General features: G+C 47.4%; 1 protein-coding gene across 3 annotated transcripts in view; it reads right to left on the reverse strand.

The window, feature by feature from the left end:
• Positions 1-18,415, reverse strand: part of bbs9 (Bardet-Biedl syndrome 9) — a 214,801-nt gene that overhangs the window by 64,190 nt on the left and 132,196 nt on the right. The window lies entirely within an intron of this gene.

Consider the following 18,415-nt stretch of genomic DNA (forward strand, 5'->3'; position numbering starts at 1 on the left):
CTACCCACTGTGTCCATTTGTCCATTCACTCAGTAAAATTGCCCTTTCATGACCATGACGAATGACAGAGAAACAGAGTAAGTGTGTGAGACACAGAGACGGTGCAAAATAAATGAACACTCACAGAGCACAGTGTGTGAGAGAGCCTTTTAACCTGTTTAATTACACCATTAATCTCAGACTTCTCTCTCTCTGGTGTGTGTGTGTGTGTGTGTGTATGTGTGTGTGTGTGTGTGTGTGTGTGTGTGTGTGTGTGTGTGTGTGTGTGAAATGGGAGCTGAACACACAAGACAGTGAAGTAGAGCAGCAGGCCTACAACTAGCAGTGTAAAACTACAAACACCATATATCCCGTTTAAATACCCAACTCAGTGGAATAAAAGGCATCAGCATGGTTCAGTTCAGCTGGCGCCGAACCAACCAACTGTGCTTGCATACAACCTTAAAATACCTTTGCTTGAAATACAATAAAAAAAAGGAGGCAATAGTACTGTTTGTCCATTTTGAAATGCCACTGTCATTTAACACTTCCCTATAACATTACTCAAGAAATCTGTAATTCATTTTGACGTTTATTGACGAGGAGATCTTAGTAGCGCGATTTACATCTAAGACGTTTGGTGCAATATTTCTTAATGAAATATTTTGCACGAAAATAAGTTGTCTCTTGTTGAATGACAACAATGACGTTATTGAAGAATCCCTACTGACCAACCACCAATGAAGGGACATAGACTTCGGCTCCAAACTTCAGCTTGCCTCCAGAAAAAAATGTTGTGTGCCCGAACAGCCGGGGAAAAAAACTCACTGAAGAACAAAACGAACAAAAAAAATCCTAAATGTGGTCATAATATACAGTATGCACAAACTCTTCCAAACGGTTTTGTCTGGGAAGCATGAGGACGCCTTAACACGGCACATTCTATTGGCCCAACTGCAGTTGGGAAAAATATAATAAATATGAACCATGTTACCAAGACTACGAACCCCATGACCACCTGTAGACTAGTATCCAAAACTACAATTCCCATGTTCGTTCATTCGTATCAGGCGTCGCGTTAACGCAGGCTTTGTGTTTGTCACGCAGAAACGGAAAGATAAAATGCCTAAGAAATGTCTTGATAAATTTTGTAAACAATTCTAAAATGCTTCTTATTACACATTTTGCTCGGCTTGTGTCGGGCTTCACTCTAAACGATGAATGGAAAAGGACACATTTTGCTCGGCTTGTGTCGGGCTTCACTCTAAACGATGAATGGAAAAGGACACATTTTGCTCGGCTTGTGTCGGGGCTTCACTCTAAATGATGAATGGAAAAGGACACATTTTGCTCGGCTTGTGTCGGGCTTCACTCTAAATGATGAATGGAAAAGGACACATTTTGCTCGGCTTGTGTCGGGCTTCACTCTAAATGATGAATGGAAAAGGACACATTTTGCTCGGCTTGTGTCGGGGCTTCACTCTAAATGATGAATGGAAAAGGACACATTTTGCTCAGCTTGTGTCGGGCTTCACTCTAAACGATGAATGGAAAAGGACACATTTTGCTCGGCTTGTGTCGGGCTTCACTCTAAATGATCAAGAGAGAGTGCTCTGACTGCTAGCCAAATAGCGTTGCACTTCTGTTGTCATCCGATGAAATGATCATCTGCCGAATGTGTTGCACTAATGTATTTTGTGTGGAGACGACTATAGTTGCATGCCCATATCACTCTATTCCAAAAAAAAACTAAAGCGGTTGACTTACAATATAAAACACAGGTCAAATGTTTTGAAACTGGAGATTTCTGATTTCTGAAAGCGACCCCTGTCGTACTATAGCCTACATGCTGAAGACGATGAGGAGTGTACAGTAGTAGACGTTGTCCACTGATAAGAGTTTTTCCATCTCCCTAATGGTTAAGGTTAGGGGTTGGGAAATCTGATCCTAGATCTGTGGTTAGGTGCAAAGAGTGATGGTGAGGAGGTTATTTCATCACTCGATCACTTTGATGCTTCTGATCACTTTGATCAACTCTAGAGCTGCTACAGCCATCTTTCCTGTGGTCTCCGTGGTTACGCTGCCATGATGGGCTCATCTGGAACACATATGGCCAGAACTTCTTGTGAGCTCAACATACACACACCACACCGCATGCATGTACACACACACACACACCCCCCTCAGGTCCCCAAGTAGGAGTGTTGGTCGTGGGAGAGAGACTTACAGACCCACAGTGCTTACAGACGGGAGGAACTCATCCTTCCCATGCCTCCATGGAGCTGAGTGAAGAAACACTGTGTGTGTGTGTGTGTTAGTGAGCGAGTGTGTGTGTGTGAGAGAGAGTTTGTCCTCTCTCAAGACTTCTTCTCCCCAGACCAATCTCCGTAGCCAACAGGCTCTCACAGTCTCATTGCAGAATCTGTCGTTTGTCCATAAACGTCAAATTCTGAAGGTTAAGTTCAGACATTAATTCTGAATTGTTACGGTAAGGGTTAAGGTTTGGAACGTGTGCCTAGCACTGGGATTGAAAACATGACCCTCATGGATTGGCGTTTGCCGTAAGCTCCAGCTTCAACGCCCTAGAAAAACCCAAGTCCACTTGATGGTAATAGCGCTCACTGTGGCCCTTAGTGGCCGGTTTTGAAATCATCTCCACAAGTCCTGCTTACATGGACGCACATTGAATTTCGCAGTTGATCTTGAGCGAACGCCGATCAGACATCTAACGAAACACTCATCTCTGGAAAAATACACTGGTCATCTTTGGCTCAAGCATACACATATACAACACACACACACACACATACAACATACACATTCAACACACACAGGCTCCCTGAAACATCTAAAGTCACTGCCTCAATCCTACCTGCCCATGGAAACAAGCAGCACATCACACACTCTCTGCTCAGTGTGTGTGTGAAGTTTTATTGGTCGTACAGGACAAACATGGTCTAACAAAATGCTTTACTTGCAGGTTCCTTCTCAACAATGAAACAAAAATTAGAAATAAAAGATAAGAATACAAACAAAGTAAATGTCTCAGTAGAATAAACATTGTAGCATCAGAATAATACAGGAAGGCACAATGTATATCCCAATATTTACACGCGTTTTGGGGAAGATTGGGATTGGGGGGGCAAGGGTTTAAATTGTGCAGTATTTAACAGTCATAATAAGAGTCTGGTAGCAGCAGTTGTGAAGTATGTAATATGAATGTGTGTGTGTGTGTGTGGTAAGGTGCGGAGAATCAGAGCAGGTGGTCAGTCCAGTACAATGGCTTGTAGATGGAAACGGTCTCTGATCCTGTTGGTATTAGACCTCATTCTCCGATACCGTCTGCCCGATGGGAAGGGAGTGAACAGTTTCTGGAGTGTGTGGGGTCCTTGATGATGCCTTTTTTAGAGTAGATGTCCTGGATGGGTGGGAGCACGGTCCCAGTGATGTACTGGAACATCTTCACCACCCGCTGGAGGGCCGTTCAGCCGTGGACGGTGCAATTCCTGTACCAGGCCGTGATGCAACCGGTCAGGATACTCTTGATGGTGTAGCAGTAGTATTTTGAGAGGACCTGGGGTGGCATGCCAAATTTCTTCAGCCGCTTTAGGAAGTAGAGACGCTGCTGCGCTCTCTTGACAAGAATGGTGGTGTTGTTGGTCCATGTCAAGTCCTCGGTGATGTGGACGTCAAGGAATTTAAAGGAATTTTAAACTGCTGACTCTCTCTACTGCAGTCCTGTTGATCAGGGCATGTTCCCTCCTCTGCTTCCTGAAGTAATTTGTTTTGCTGACATTGAGGGATAGGTTGTTATCCTGGCACCACAATGCCAGATCACTTATGGTGCGGTGCAAAGCCACGCAGTTGTGGGTGAACAGAGAGTACAGCAAAGGGCTGAGAACCCACCCCTGGGGGGCCCCTGTGCTAAGAGTCAGTGTGGAGGTGGTGTTGTTGCCAATCCTCACAGCTTGTGGTCTGCCTGTCAGATGTCCAGGATCCAGTTGCAGAGGGTGGTGTCCAGACCCAGGGCTCTGAGCTTGGTGTCGAGCTTCGAGGGAACAATAGTGTTGAATGCTGAACTTCAGTCATTGAACAGCATTCTCAAATAGGTGTTCCTCTTGTCCAGATGTGTTATGGCCATGTGAATAGCATTCAAATGGCATGTTCCGTGGAATTGTTTGGAGGCAAATTGGAGTGGGTCCAGTGTGCCTGGCATGCTGGCCTTGATGTGGGCTATGACTAGCCTCTCGAAGCACTTCATGATGACCGAGGTGAGTGTGATGGGGCGATAGTCATTTCGACATGTCACCTTATTTTTCTTGGGCACTGGGAAGATGGTGGACTCCTTCAAGCAGGTGGGGACTACAGCCTGGGACATCCTGAAGATGTCAGATAAGACGCCCGACCAGCTGGACATGCTGTGTGTTTGTGTGTCTTATTCCACTCTCTCCCATTCCCATAGTGAGATTTAAGATCCCATAATTCCAGTGCATATGTGAACAGTGTTTCAAATTACTATTCCATTGATGAGCCTTTCCATTTGTCTTACTCATTCATATGGTGTTAGGCTTTGGTGTGTGTGTGTGTTATAAACATCTTTATAACATACACACATCTCTCTCTTCACAACACTTCCAGCTTTAATGGACACAAACGCACAGACAGACACACTGTCTCAATCAAACACCCTCACACCCTCTATGCATCCCCACTCTGCAGTGCCCACATTTTCTCTCTCTCTCTGTCAGACACAGGGCCGTCTTTGTTTCCATTGTTCCACAGTAAATACACACTCAATATTTACCTGGCACCAACCAACCCCCAACACACTCCCCCCTCCCATCCATAACCCCACGCTCACCTTGCACACTCATGTACAAACACACACATACATGCATATGCAGACACATATGTTAGTATGCAAGTACACACACATGTAGCTGCATGCATAAACACATGTACATTAGTACACATACACATACGCAAACCACAGCCTCTCTCTCTCATACTCTCATGGACACACATTAACCTCAGACTTGCCACACTTTCAAACAAAGCAATGTCAAACCAGGAGAGAGTTCGGTCCTGCTTCACTTTTTGGAATTCTTTCATTCACCCCCCGTTTCCCAGAGGAAGTTGGACATTCCTGGGTAATCCTGACGACGTTGCCTTTGGTTCTGATCCAGAACGTTGGGCATGTTTGTTTTTACGTAACCCTATCCACAGGTCAATGTTGAGCTTATTTATGAGCTTACTGTTAGCATTGTTTTGGAAGGGCCGGATTTCTGTGTGTGTGTGTGTGGGGGGGGGGGGGGGGGGGGGGGGGGGGGGGGGGGGGGTTATTGTTTAGGAGAGGGAAGCTCTTGAGATTGTTCAGTGGGGTTTCCTCGTGTCCTCATTTGAAGGGTTGACGGTAATGGGGGGAAAGCCCTCGAAAGCAAACAATGAGTGCTTCTGTGTGTGTGTGAGAATGCATACATGTGTAGGTGTGTGTGTGTTGTGCCTGCATACATGTGTAGGTGTGTGTGTGTTGTGCCTGCATATATGTGTAGGTGTGTGTGTGTTGTGCATGCATACGTGTGTAGGTGTGTGTGTGTTGTGCCTGCATACATGTGTAGGTGTGTGTGTGTTGTGCCTGCATACATGTGTAGGTGTGTGTGTGTTGTGCATGCATACGTGTGCGTGTGATTCTGGCTGCGGTGTGCAGGATTGGCGCATATTTTTGGAGAGTTCCATGAAAAGGCTAAGTCAACATTGTGTGTGTGTGTGTGTGGAATGGGCCTTCTCTCCTTCACAGATTTGCACACAGACATGGTTCCTAGTACCATAATACACTCATACAGTACCTGTGGCTCTACAAACCCAGACAACCAGCCCGCAAAAACAGACAAGGGCCCCTGTTAACCACATTAAGGCCCCTATTAAGGCCCCTATTAAGGCCCCTACAAGCTAAAGAAAGGGGCCCATAGTTAGTCCAGGTAACCCAGGTCCCAGACAAGGGCTCTGCTACTCAGACACGTACTCTGCCTCTGGATACAACCACAGGGACATTTCCTTATCACGTGTCTCTGTGTGTGTGTGTGTGTGTGTGTGTGTGTGTGTGGACATGTTTAACTATACTTGTGGGGACCAGAAGTACTCAAAGAATATTAAACTAAAAACAATTTGACCTACTGGGGACATTTTACTGGTCCCCACAAGGAAAACGGCTATTTCTAGGGGGTTTAGAATTAGTGTTAGGGTTAGGGGTTAAAGGTTAAGTTTTGGAGTTAAGGCTACAGTTAGGGTTAAGGTTAAGGAAAATATGATTTTGAAGGGGATAAATTGTGCCCCCACAAGGTTAGTGAAACAAGACTCTGTGTGTGTGTATGCGCGAGTGTGTTTCTGTGTCTGGGCATACATGAGTGTGCTTGTGCACGTCTGTGTGTTCACCATCGTTGCATTCATTTGACCGTGTTGTACCTTTCCCACCAATCCCTCTGTCAGAATAGCAGAATGGATGAGGCAGACGAATGTTCACCCCCTACCATCCAAACCCACTGACTGGTAATGATACAGTGACTGTTATGGCTCTGGGGTTAATGTACCTGATCTTCATCCGTTTCACTGTGGGGGTTCCTCCGCAAACTGAACAGGCTACCTATACGGTAGCCTCAGGGGGGGAGAGAGTATGAGTGCAGACACACACACGCACACACAATATTCACACACACGCGAGCGCGAGCACACACACACAGTGTGGGTGGGAACAGTGGTCTAAGGTGTACCCGAGAGAGTGGAGACCCTAGGTTAACTGACTCCAGATTTCCTGTTACGAGTGTAGAGAAACTACTGCTGGTACTAATACTGCTGACACAGCTATTATAGCTAATACCATAGTGAATACTAGTACTTAAGGTTTAACTGCAGGGCATATGGGTTTGGGTTGCGCATAATTCACGATGAGATTGGTATTTAATTCTAATATTTGTGAAACACAATGCAATAATGTTTGGAAGAGAGGACCAGGTTATACTTAAAGGAAAGGGTCAGCCATTTTGAATGTTATATTGTTTTAGTGCATCTCTGAGTGATGTTCTATCGATTCCCTGGGTCATTTCATGTATATCTGTGTTATCGGGGTTCAAGCAGGCAGAAATCTGGCCGGTATGATGTAGCACCTTGATAAAGACTTTCACTACACTGGACGTTAATAAAAAGACCACTTTTAGAAAGCAGAAAACGTCTTTCATACATGTCAAATTTCAATACTGGCCGATGTCATAACTAGGGGTGATGTCTTCTCTGGAATGAGCCAATGATCTTTTATTTATATTTATTTATATTCCTACCTCGAGAAATGTGTAATTTAACGGAAGGTCTGCCTCTTTAGTCCAGGGTGCATTGCATGGTGCCATTGCCAGAGATATTATAGAAAGGAGATAGGAATCCAATGAATGAAGGAACATTTGACTGTCGACCAATCGCGTTTACATTGTCATGCTGCATCACACGGTTGCTAAGCTAATCATCACGCAGTCCCTTCTCAAAGTCTGTTTATACTGTATGTCGAGAAACATGCCTATTTTCCGCAAAAGTACATAATGTCACAATTCAAAAGCTATACGATACTACAGATAGCAAGTTAATTATCTCAAATATTGGAAAAGATTTGTAATGTTCTACTTCTTGATGACAAAATTTGTGCTAATGTTCGGTCTTTGAGCTAGCGCACAATAGACTCCTATTCACTCCTTGAAGGATATTGTTCCTTTTCCCAGAATCGTCCAGAATGCACCGCGAGCCCCACTGCCGGAGCATGTGCAACGTTTCCCCATCTACTCTATCTGCTGTTGCAAAATGTTAGACACATCGATCTGCAGATTTAACATGGTGAGACTGTAGATTCCTAAATTCTAGCTGTAAAATCGCCTAAACAAACTGCACTAACTAGCTATGTTACAATAATACCAAAGACAATATCAGAATGTATGTAACTACATTTGCTAGCTAGCCATCCAGCCCATAGAGAGAGCGTTGCATTGTGGATTTCATATGCAATGCTCCAACACTATTATAAACTCCAAAATGAAACATTTGATCACAAAAAATATTGTTCTCACATATTACTGTTATTTAACACTGTAAATGAAAGGAATTAGTGGTTTTGGGTTTTTCATTTAATGAAAATACTCGGTGCTCCTCTTTTACTGGTTTGTGTTTACTAATAATGACTGTCTTTGGATATAAATAACATAACACAGTACCACTTTACCTCTCTTCCCTAAACCTAGCCATTATGATCTCACTGTGGGGCCGCCAGAGGGCCTCTTATCAGCTGTCACTCAGAAGCTTCCCCTGCCGACCCTCCCCCCACTCAACCTTCCCTAGTCTCTGATCTCAGCAGGTGTGTGTGTGTGTGTGTGTGTGTGTGTGTGTGTGTGTGTGTGAGAGAGCAATGGTGTAAAGAACTTACTTTAAATTACTACTCAAGTACATTTTTGGTGTATCTGTACTTTACTATTTATATTTTTGACAATTTTTGCTTCACTACATTCATGAAGAAAATAATGTACTTTTTACTCCATACATTTTCCTTGACACCCAAAAGTACTTGTTACATTTTGAATGCTTAGCAGGACAAGAAAATGGTCCAATTCACGCACTTATCAAGAGAACATCCCATGTCATCCTCCTGCCTCTGATCTGGCGGACTCACTAAACACAAATGCTTTGTTTGTAAATGATGTCAGAGTAATGGAGTGTGCCCCTGGCTATCTATAAATTCCATTTACTTTGATTCTTAAGTTTATTTAAAACCAAATAATTGTAGACTTTTACTGGGTGTCTTCCATTTGATTTATTTTCTATTAAGGTATCTTTACTTTTATTCAAGTATGACAATTCTGTACTTTTCCAGCACTGTGCGAGAGTGTGTTGGGGGAGGTTATTAAGGTTATTTATGGGTCTGACTCTATACAGACTTGGGGGGGGGGGGGGGGGGGGGGGGGGGAAGTAGGAAGGCAGGTTGGATGAGCTCATTCTACAGTAGAGGTCTTTAATTTATCCACTGACACCTGTCATAGGAGCTCACTGTCTGAAGAGAGCAGCTTAACCTTATACACCTCCAGACACTGTCCTGTCTGGAGGGAGGGAGGGAGGGAGGGAGGGAGGGAGGGAGGGAGGGAGGGAGGGAGGGAGGGAGGGAGGGAGGGAGGGAGGGAGGGAGGGAGGAGGGGTCTGTCTGTCTGTCTGTCACACTATGTGGGTTGCTCTCCCTCTCTTTTCACGCCTCACTCTCTCACTGTCTCTTCATATTCTGTCTTTCTGTCCATCTATGCTTTCATCTCTCAATATCACTCACTCCCTCTACCTGTTTTAAGGTTTCAGTGTTAAGAGTACAAGATGACATTCCTTAATTAATCAGACTACACTTTGCTTTCTCTTAGTCCCTCTATCAGTTTCTATACATGAGCCTTCATTCTCTCTTTCTCACAGAGCCCCTCCCTCCCTCTCCCTCCCCCTCTAACATATACAGTGCGAAGGCCTGGGATTCATTAAGTTATTAATTAGATTGTGGTGACAAATCAACGGTGCTGCTAAAGAACGGGAGGTCCCACCCTCTCTCCAGACCTCCAGGGAAGAGATCCCATTACCAGGAGAAAAGATCTACAGCAGCAGCTAACAACAACACAGCAGAGGAGAAAGTCAAGAGTCTGAGGAGAAAGAGTGAGTTTGGAGAATGGAGAGAGTGGTTGTGCATTGGTTACAGAGGGTAGAGAGTGTAGAGGAAAGAGGAGGGTAGAGGAAAGAGGAGGAAAGAGGAGGGTAGAGGAGAGAGGAGGGTAGATGAGAGAGAGGAGGGTAGAGGATAGAGGAGGGTAGAGGAGAGAGGAGGGTAGAGGAGAGAGGAGGGTAGATGAGAGAGAGGAGGGTAGAGGAGAGAGAGGAGGGTAGAGGAGAGAGGAGGGTAGAGGAGAGAGGAGGGTAGAGGAAAGAGGAGGGTAGAGGAAAGAGGAGGGTAGAGGAGAGAGGAGGGTAGAGGAGAGAGGAGGGTAGAGGAGAGAGGAGGGTAGAGGAGAGAGGTGGTAGAGGAGAGAGGAGGGTAGAGGAGAGAGGAGGGTAGAGGAGAGAGGAGGGTAGAGGAGAGAGGAGGGTAGAGGAGAGAGGAGGGTAGAGGAGAGAGGAGGGTAGAGGAAAGAGGAGGGTAGAGGAGAGAGGAGGGTAGAGGAGAGAGGAGGGTAGAGGAGAGAGGAGGGTAGAGGAGAGAGGTGGGTAGAGGAGAGAGGAGGGTAGAGGAGAGAGGAGGGTAGAGGAGAGAGGAGGGTAGAGGAAGAGGAGGGTAGAGGAGAGAGGAGGGTTAGAGGAGAGAGGAGGGTAGAGGAGAGAGGAGGGTAGAGGAGAGAGGAGGGTAGAGGAGACAGGTGGGTAGAGGAGAGAGGAGGGTAGAGGAGAGAGGAGGGTAGAGGAGAGAGGAGGGTAGAGGAAAGAGGAGGGTAGAGGAGAGGAGGAGGGTAGAGGAGAGAGGAGGGTAGAGGAGAGAGGAGGGTAGAGGAGAGAGGTGGGGTAGAGGAGAGAGGAGGGTAGAGGAGAGAGGAGGGTAGAGGAGAGAGGAGGGTAGAGGAAAGAGGAGGGTAGAGGAGAGAGGAGGGTAGAGGAGAGAGGAGGGTAGAGGAGAGAGGAGGGTAGAGGAGAGAGGAGGGTAGAGGAAAGAGGAGGGTAGAGGAGAGAGGAGGGTAGAGGAGAGAGGAGGGTAGAGGAGAGAGGAGGGTAGAGGAGAGAGGAGGGTAGAGGAGAGAGGAGGGTAGAGGAGAGAGGAGGGTAGAGGAAGAGGAGGGTAGAGGAGAGAGGAGGGTAGAGAGAGGAGGTAGAGGAGGGTAGAGGAAAGAGGAGGGTAGAGGAGAGAGAGTAAGGGGGGGAGCACTTCCACTAACAGTTGAATAACGGTCTGCCGTGTGAAACCCTTTCACACCAATGATGAGAGCAATATTGCAGAACTTATAGTCAACTACATGCGCACACACCAAACTCAAAACACACACACAGAACCCCAAACAACCCCAAACTACTTTAATCAGTGTGTCTGCAGGGTGTGTGTCTGCAGGGTGTGTGTCTGCAGGGTGTGTGTCTGCAGGGTGTGTGTCTGCAGGGTGTGTGTCTGCAGTGTTTGGGGCTATGAGCTGGTCACAGTAGGGTTGCTGGCTGCCAGGGTGGGAAACTTGCCACGCGCTTCTACACACACATTATGTTACCACTAGCAACACAAGCAGGAGAGCATAAATAAATCACACACACAGATAGAGACAGTGGGAGAGAGAGCGAGAGAAGCCAACTTACCTGCTTTAGCACTAATTAAAAACAACACAGTAGGAGGGAGTTCAATACATTATTTAGGGGCCAGAGACATTATCTCGTCCACTACGGCTGCCCTTGGTTACATCCCTAAACAGCCAACAAGCCCCCGAAAGCCCCCCCTCCCAACCTAACATGACCTGCAGGCATAGCTGGAGGGGGAGCAAAGTGGGAAGTTGTCACTATTGTATGTCAGCACCTTGGCACACAGTAGAATAGAGTAGAGCACACTACAGTACAGTAGAGCATTGTACAGTCTAGTAAAGTACAGCCCAACCCAGCAGAGACCCACTTTATGAGCTTCTAACACCAACAGTCATCCTATAGCCCAAAGCCTAGAGGCCCTGAGTGACACACAGCCTATTTCCTATCCCTGTGTCTTCCCAGTACACCACGGCCTTCATATAACGACAAACAGTAACTAATAGAATACTTTCGCAGAGCTAGGGGTTGAATGTCTGCTTGGCAGAGCTAGGGGTTGAGTGTCTGCTTGGCAGAGCTAGGGGTTGAGTGTCTGCTTGGCAGAGCTAGGGGTTGAGTGTCTGCTTGGCAGAGCTAGGGGTTGAGTGTCTGCTTGGCAGAGCTAGGGGTTGAGTTTCTGCTTGGCAGAGCTAGGGGTTGAGTGTCTGCTTGGCAGAGCTAGGGGTTGAGTGTCTGCTTGGCAGAGCTAGGGGTTGAGTGTCTGCTTGGCAGAGCTAGGGGTTGAGTGTCTGCTTGGCAGAGCTAGGGGTTGAGTGTCTGCTTGGCAGAGCTAGGGGTTGAGTGTCTGCTTGGCAGAGCTAGGGGTTGAGTGTCTGCTTGGCAGAGCTAGGGGTTGAGTGTCTGCTTGGCAGAGCTAGGGGTTGAGTGTCTGCTTGGCAGAGCTAGGGGTTGAGTGTCTGCTTGGCAGAGCTAGGGGTTGAGTGTCTGCTTGGCAGAGCTAGGGGTTGAGTGTCTGCTTGGCAGAGCTAGGGGTTGAGTGTCTGCTTGGCAGAGCTAGGGGTTGAGTGTCTGCTTGGCAGAGCTAGGGGGTTGAGTGTCTGCTTGGCAGTGAGGCTTACCGTGTGTGTGTGCGGTTACTAGGGGGAGATAGTGTATATGGGCACAGCTGATCCAATAGTCCTGGTTCTGGGCATCATTGCAGGCGTTTCTCCTAGCTCTTGTTACTAGGTTAGGGAAGAATGGATAACTAGGGCTGCCTGCACCAACATCTTTGAAACCAATCGACCAATCAAAGCCCTTTGGTTTAAATCTAGACCAATATGTGTTAATCTACTGGCAATGGTGAGAACTGACAATGGGATAAGAAAAATTGGATTTGGGAAGGTCACTGCAAGATCCAAACACAGGATTTTGAGACAAAGCTTGATTCACGATAGGAAAATACCACCACATCATGTTCTCCTGAACCACAGCAGTATCCTGCATGTTCCGCTCCATAAATAACTCCTATTGGGTTAAGGATCCACTACCTCTGATATGGAAGACATATCAAATAACCACGCTGGGTTCTCTCCAGCTTGGCCCACAACGGTTCCACAACATCAGTTTGGCTGTGTGTGCGCTGGTTTGTTGTGATCATGACCAGATTTCAACACATCATTCTAATTTCCTTCTTGTGTATTTCACTCATTTTTCCCTTGTTCCCTCTTTTCTGGGTTGTAAGAGAGCCATCCTCCTCCTGCCTTCTGACATTTAGGGAAGGGGTGATTTAGACCAAATTGATTACTTTTTATAGTGGGGAGAACATAAAATGTTGAAATGCCACAGACCGTGAACAATTTATTATCCAGGCAAGGAGGACTCTCCAGCCCTTTTCCGTTTCACTCACGTATTTTTTCTTCTTTTGATCCCCCTTCTCTCTCTTCCTGTTACCATCACTTGCTCTTTCTCTCAAACTGTTATGCTCTCTCCCTTACTCACTCTCCTCCTCTCTCCCTTTGTCCCTCGCTCTTCCTTACTCATCTCGTCTTCCTCATTCCCTCTCATCCTCTCTCTGCTCCCCTTTTCACTCCCTCCCTCCGTCGACTGCTGTGCACATGTTATACTTGGCTCAGTGCACACAGAGAGCTGGTGGAAACCTGCCTCTCTTATGCTTCAACTCGTCCTGTGGTGTGTGTGTGTGTGTGTGTGTGTGTGTGTGTGTGTGTGTGTGTGTGTGTGTGTGTGTGTGTGTGAGAGAGATTTACAGCTTTATGTATCCCTCTCCAGTTAAAAACCAACAAATAAACAGAATTAGTTCTCCTGTGGCCTCTCCACCCGTCAACACCTCACACCCCTCCCTGACCTATTCACTAAATAACAGTCACTCCTAAGGACAGGCCTGAGATCTGTTACACCTCAGCCTCTAGTGTTGGACATTAGCATTGGGATTAGGAAAGCTGTTCCTAGATCAGAGTTTATGGGGCACTGGACTAAAGGCCAATATGGACAAAAAGGCAGTAGATATTTCAAAATAAGGGAATAGGTAATCCATGGTTTATTGTCTACTTAAAATATTTGAAAATATCAGTAATTCAGTGCAGTGAGTCGTGTTAGTGAAGTGTGGAAATTAATATTACAATTTCAAACAAAAAAAGTATAGTCTGCAACAGGGAGTTGCAGCAGCATAGTGTAGGAGTGAGGCGTGTGTGTGTGTACGTACAGTTGAAGTCGGAAGTTTACATACACTTAGTTTGGAGTCATTAAAACTTGTTTTTTCAACCACTCCACAGATTTCTTGTTTTGGCAAGTTAGTTAGGACATCTACTTTGTACATGACAAGTAATTTTTCCAACAATTGTTTACAGACAGATTATTTCACTTATAATTCACTGTATCACAATTTCAGTGGGTCAGAAGTTTACATACACTAAGTTGACTGTGCCTTTAAACAGCTTGGAGAATTCCACAAAATGATGTCATGGCTTTAGAAGCTTCTGATAGGCTAATTGACATCATTTGAGTCAATTGGAGGTGTACCTGTGGATGTATTTCAAGACCTACCTTCAAACTCAGTGCCTCTCTGCTTGACATCATGGGAAAATCAAAAGAAATCAAAAGAAAATCAAAAGCCAAGAGCTCAGAAAAAAATTGTAGACCTCCACAAGTTTGGTTCATCATTGGGAGCAATTTCCAAATGCACCACGTTCATCTGTACAAACAATAGTATGCAAGTATAAACACCATGGGACCCACGCAGCCGTCATACCGCTCAGGAAGGAGACACGTTCTGTCTCCTAGAGAACTAACTTTTGTGTGAAAAAGTGCAAATCAATCCAGAACAACAGCAAAGGACCTTGTGAAGATGCTGAAGGAAACAGGTACAAATGTATCTAATATTCACAGTAAAACGAGTTCTATTTCGACATAACCTGAAAGGCTGCTCAGCAAGGAAGAAGCCACTGCTCCAAAACCGCCATAAAAAAGTTTGCAACTGCACATGGGGACAAAGATTGTATTTTTTTGAGAAATATCCTCTGGTCTAATGAACCAAAATAGAATTGTTTGGCCATGATGACCATCGTTATGTTTGGAGGAAAAAGCTGGAGGCTTGCAAGCCGAAGAACACCATCCCAACCGTGAAGCAAGGGGTGGCAGCATCATGTTGTGGGGGTGTTTTGCTACATCATGAGGTAGGAAAATGATGTGGATATATTGAAGCAACATCTCAAGACATCAGTCAGGAAGTTTAAGGCTTGGTCGCAAATGGGTCTTCCAAATGGACAAAGACCCTAAGCATACTTCCAAAGTTGTGGCAAAATGGCTTAAGGACAACTAAGTCAAGGTATTGGAGTGGCCATCACAAAGCCCTGACCTCAATCCCATAGAAAATCTGTGGGCAGAACTGAAAAAGCATGTGTGAGCAAGGATGCCTACAAACCTGACTGTTACATCAGCTCTGTCAGGAGGAATGGGCCAACATTCACCCAACTTATTGTGGGAAACTTGTGGAAGGCTACCCGAAATGCTTGACCCAAGTTAAACAATTTAAAGGCAATGCTACCAAATACTAATTGAGTATATGTTAACCTCTGACCCACAGGGAATGTGACGAAATAAATAATAGCTTAAATAAATCATTCTCGCTACTATTATTCTGACATTTCACATTCTTAAAATAAAGTGGTGATCCTAACTGCACTAAAACAGGGAATTTTACTGGGATTAAATGTCAGGAATTGTGAAAAATTGAGTTTAAATGTATTTGGCTAAGGTGTATGTAAACTTCCAGCTTCAACTGTATATGTGTGTGTGCGTGTGACTGAGGTCAAGGGCACTTGACTGTTTTGTGTTTGCCATGGCAGCTGTGGGGCTTTAACTGTGTTGGTTTAAGATGATCTGATTGGCTCAGGGTGGTATAAACTGCCCCTCTCTGTAACATCCACACACACAACAGGACTGCCTCTAACGCTGGTCTACTGGGCTTCTACTGGGGAACAGATGTCGCTACAACTCACTGTCACACTGCCCATAGCATGGTGCTGAGGTCACACACACAAACGCCCCTAACCATCCATAGGCTTCCCAGTCATCTAACCACTGATCTCCAGGTAGATGTCTGACATGGGGACAGTGACCTGGGACACCCTCCAGAAACCCCCTGGCCTCTCCCCTGTCAAGCTGCCTCAGACCGTCCCACTACAGATGGCTGAGAGAGAGAGGGGAAGGGTGAGAGAGAGAGCTAAGAGGTCAGTCAGTCAGCCAGACAGTCAGGTCTAGTTTGAGGAGGAAGCAGAAATCCAAGTTCATATCTCTAACACACACACGAACCGAGCGACCCATAAATCTCAATGTGGTATTCTGGCTGAATAAATGCAGCCCAATTCTGATCTTTTTTGCGTTAGAACCTTCCTCCCTCCCACCCTAGTACCGTCCTCCCTCCCTAGTACCATCCTCCCTCCCTCCTTTAGTACGTCCCGTCCTCCCTCCCTCCCTTAGTACTGTCCTCCCTCCCTCCCTTAGTACTGTCCTCCCACCATAGTACTGTCCTCCTCCCTAAAACCGTACTTCCACCCTAGTACCGTCATCCCTCCCTAGAACTGTCCTCCCTCTCTAGTACCGTCCTCCCTCCCACCCTAGAACTGTCCTCCCTCCATAGTACCATCCTCCCTCCCTAGAACTGTCCTCCCTCCCTAGTACCGTCCTCCCTCCCTCCCTCCCTCCCTAGTACTGTCCTCCCTCCCTAGTACTGTCATCCCTCCCTCCCTAGTACTGTCCTCCCTCCCTCCCTCCATAGTATTGTCCTCCCTCCCTCCCTCCCTCCCTAGTACTGTCCTCCCTCCCTCCCTAGTACTGTCCTCCCTCCCTCCCTAGTACTGTCCTTCCTCCCCTCCCTCCTTCCCTAGTACTGTCCTCCCTCCCTCCCTAGAACTGTCCTCCCTCTCTAGTACCGTCCTCCCTCCCACCCTAGAACTGTCCTCCCTCCATAGTACACCCGTCCTCCCTCCCTAGTACTGTCCTCTCTCCCTAGTACCGTCCTCCCTCCCTCCCTAGTACTGTCCTCCCTCCCTCCCTCCCTAGTACTGTCCTCCCTCCCTCGTACTGTCCTCCCTCCCTAGTACTGTCATCCCTCCCTCCCTAGTACTGTCCTCCCTCCCTCCCTCCATAGTATTGTCCTCCCTCCCTCCCTAGTACTGTCCTCCCTCCCTCCCTAGTACTGTCCTTCCTCCCTCACTCCTTCCTTCCCTAGTACTGTCCTCCCTCTCTAGTACCTTCCTCCCTCCCACCCTAGAACTGTCCTCCCTCCATAGTACCGTCCTCCCTCCCTAGAACTGTCCTCCCTCCCTAGTACCGTCCTCCCTCCCTCCCTAGTACTGTCCTCCCTCCCTCCCTAGTACTGTCCTCCCTCCCTCCCTAGTACTGTCCTCCCTCCCTCCCTCCCTAGTACTGTCCTCCCTCCTTCCCTAGTACTGTCCCTCCCTCCCTCCCTCCCTAGTATTGTCCTCCCTCCCTCCCTAGTACTGTCCTCCCTCTCTCCCTAGTACTGTCCTCCCTCCCTCGTACCTCGCTGGTCTACTGGGCTTCTACTGGGGAACAGATGTCGCTACAACTCACTGTCACACTGCCCATAGCATGGTGCTGAGGTCACACACACAAACGCCCCTAACCATCCATAGGCTTCCCAGTCATCTAACCACTGATCTCCAGGTAGATGTCTGACATGTCCTCCCTCCCTCCCTAGTACTGTCCTCCCTCCCTCCCCTAGTACTGTCCTTCCTCCCTCCCTCCTTCCCTAGTACTGTCCTCCCTCCCTCCCTAGAACTGTCCTCCCTCTCTAGTACCGTCCTCCCTCCCACCCTAGAACTGTCCTCCCTCCATAGTACCGTCCTCCCTCCCTAGAACTGTCCTCTCTCCCTAGTACCGTCCTCCCTCCCTCCCTAGTACTGTCCTCCCTCCCTCCCTCCCTAGTACTGTCCTCCCTCCTTCCCTAGTACTGTCCTCCCTCCCTCCCTAGTACTGTCCTCCCTCCCTCCCTCCCTAGTATTGTCCTCCCTCCCTCCCTGGTACTGTCCTCCCTCCCTCCCTCCCTAGTACTGTCCTCCCTCCCTCCCTCCCTAGTACTGTCCTCCCTCCTTCCCTAGTACTGTCCTCCCTCCCTCGTACTGTCCTCCCTCCCTAGTACTGTCATCCCTCCCTCCCTAGTACTGTCCTCCCTCCCTCCCTCCCTAGTATTGTCCTCCCTCCCTCCCTAGTACTGTCCTCCCTCCCTCCCTAGTACTGTCCTTCCTCCCTCACTCCCTCCCACCCTAGAACTGTCCTCCCTCCATAGTACCGTCCTCCCTCCCTAGAACTGTCCTCCCTCCCTAGTACCGTCCTCCCTCCCTCCCTAGTACTGTCCTCCCTCCCTCCCTAGTACTGTCCTCCCTCCCTCCCTAGTACTGTCCTCCCTCCCTCCCTCCCTAGTACTGTCCTCCCTCCTTCCCTAGTACTGTCCTCCCTCCCTCCCTCCCTAGTATTGTCCTCCCTCCCTCCCTAGTACTGTCCTCCCTCTCTCCCTCCCTAGTACTGTCCTCCCTCCCTCCCTCCCTAGTACTGTCCTCCCTCCCTCCCTCCCTAGTACTGTCCTCCCTCCCTCCCTCCCTAGTACTGTCCTCCCTCCCTCCATTCCTAGTACTGTCCTCCCTCCCTCCCTCCCTCCGTCCCT

Source organism: Oncorhynchus kisutch, linkage group LG2 (assembly GCF_002021735.2).
Source record: "Oncorhynchus kisutch isolate 150728-3 linkage group LG2, Okis_V2, whole genome shotgun sequence".
In the NCBI taxonomy this organism is placed as follows: domain Eukaryota; kingdom Metazoa; phylum Chordata; class Actinopteri; order Salmoniformes; family Salmonidae; genus Oncorhynchus; species Oncorhynchus kisutch.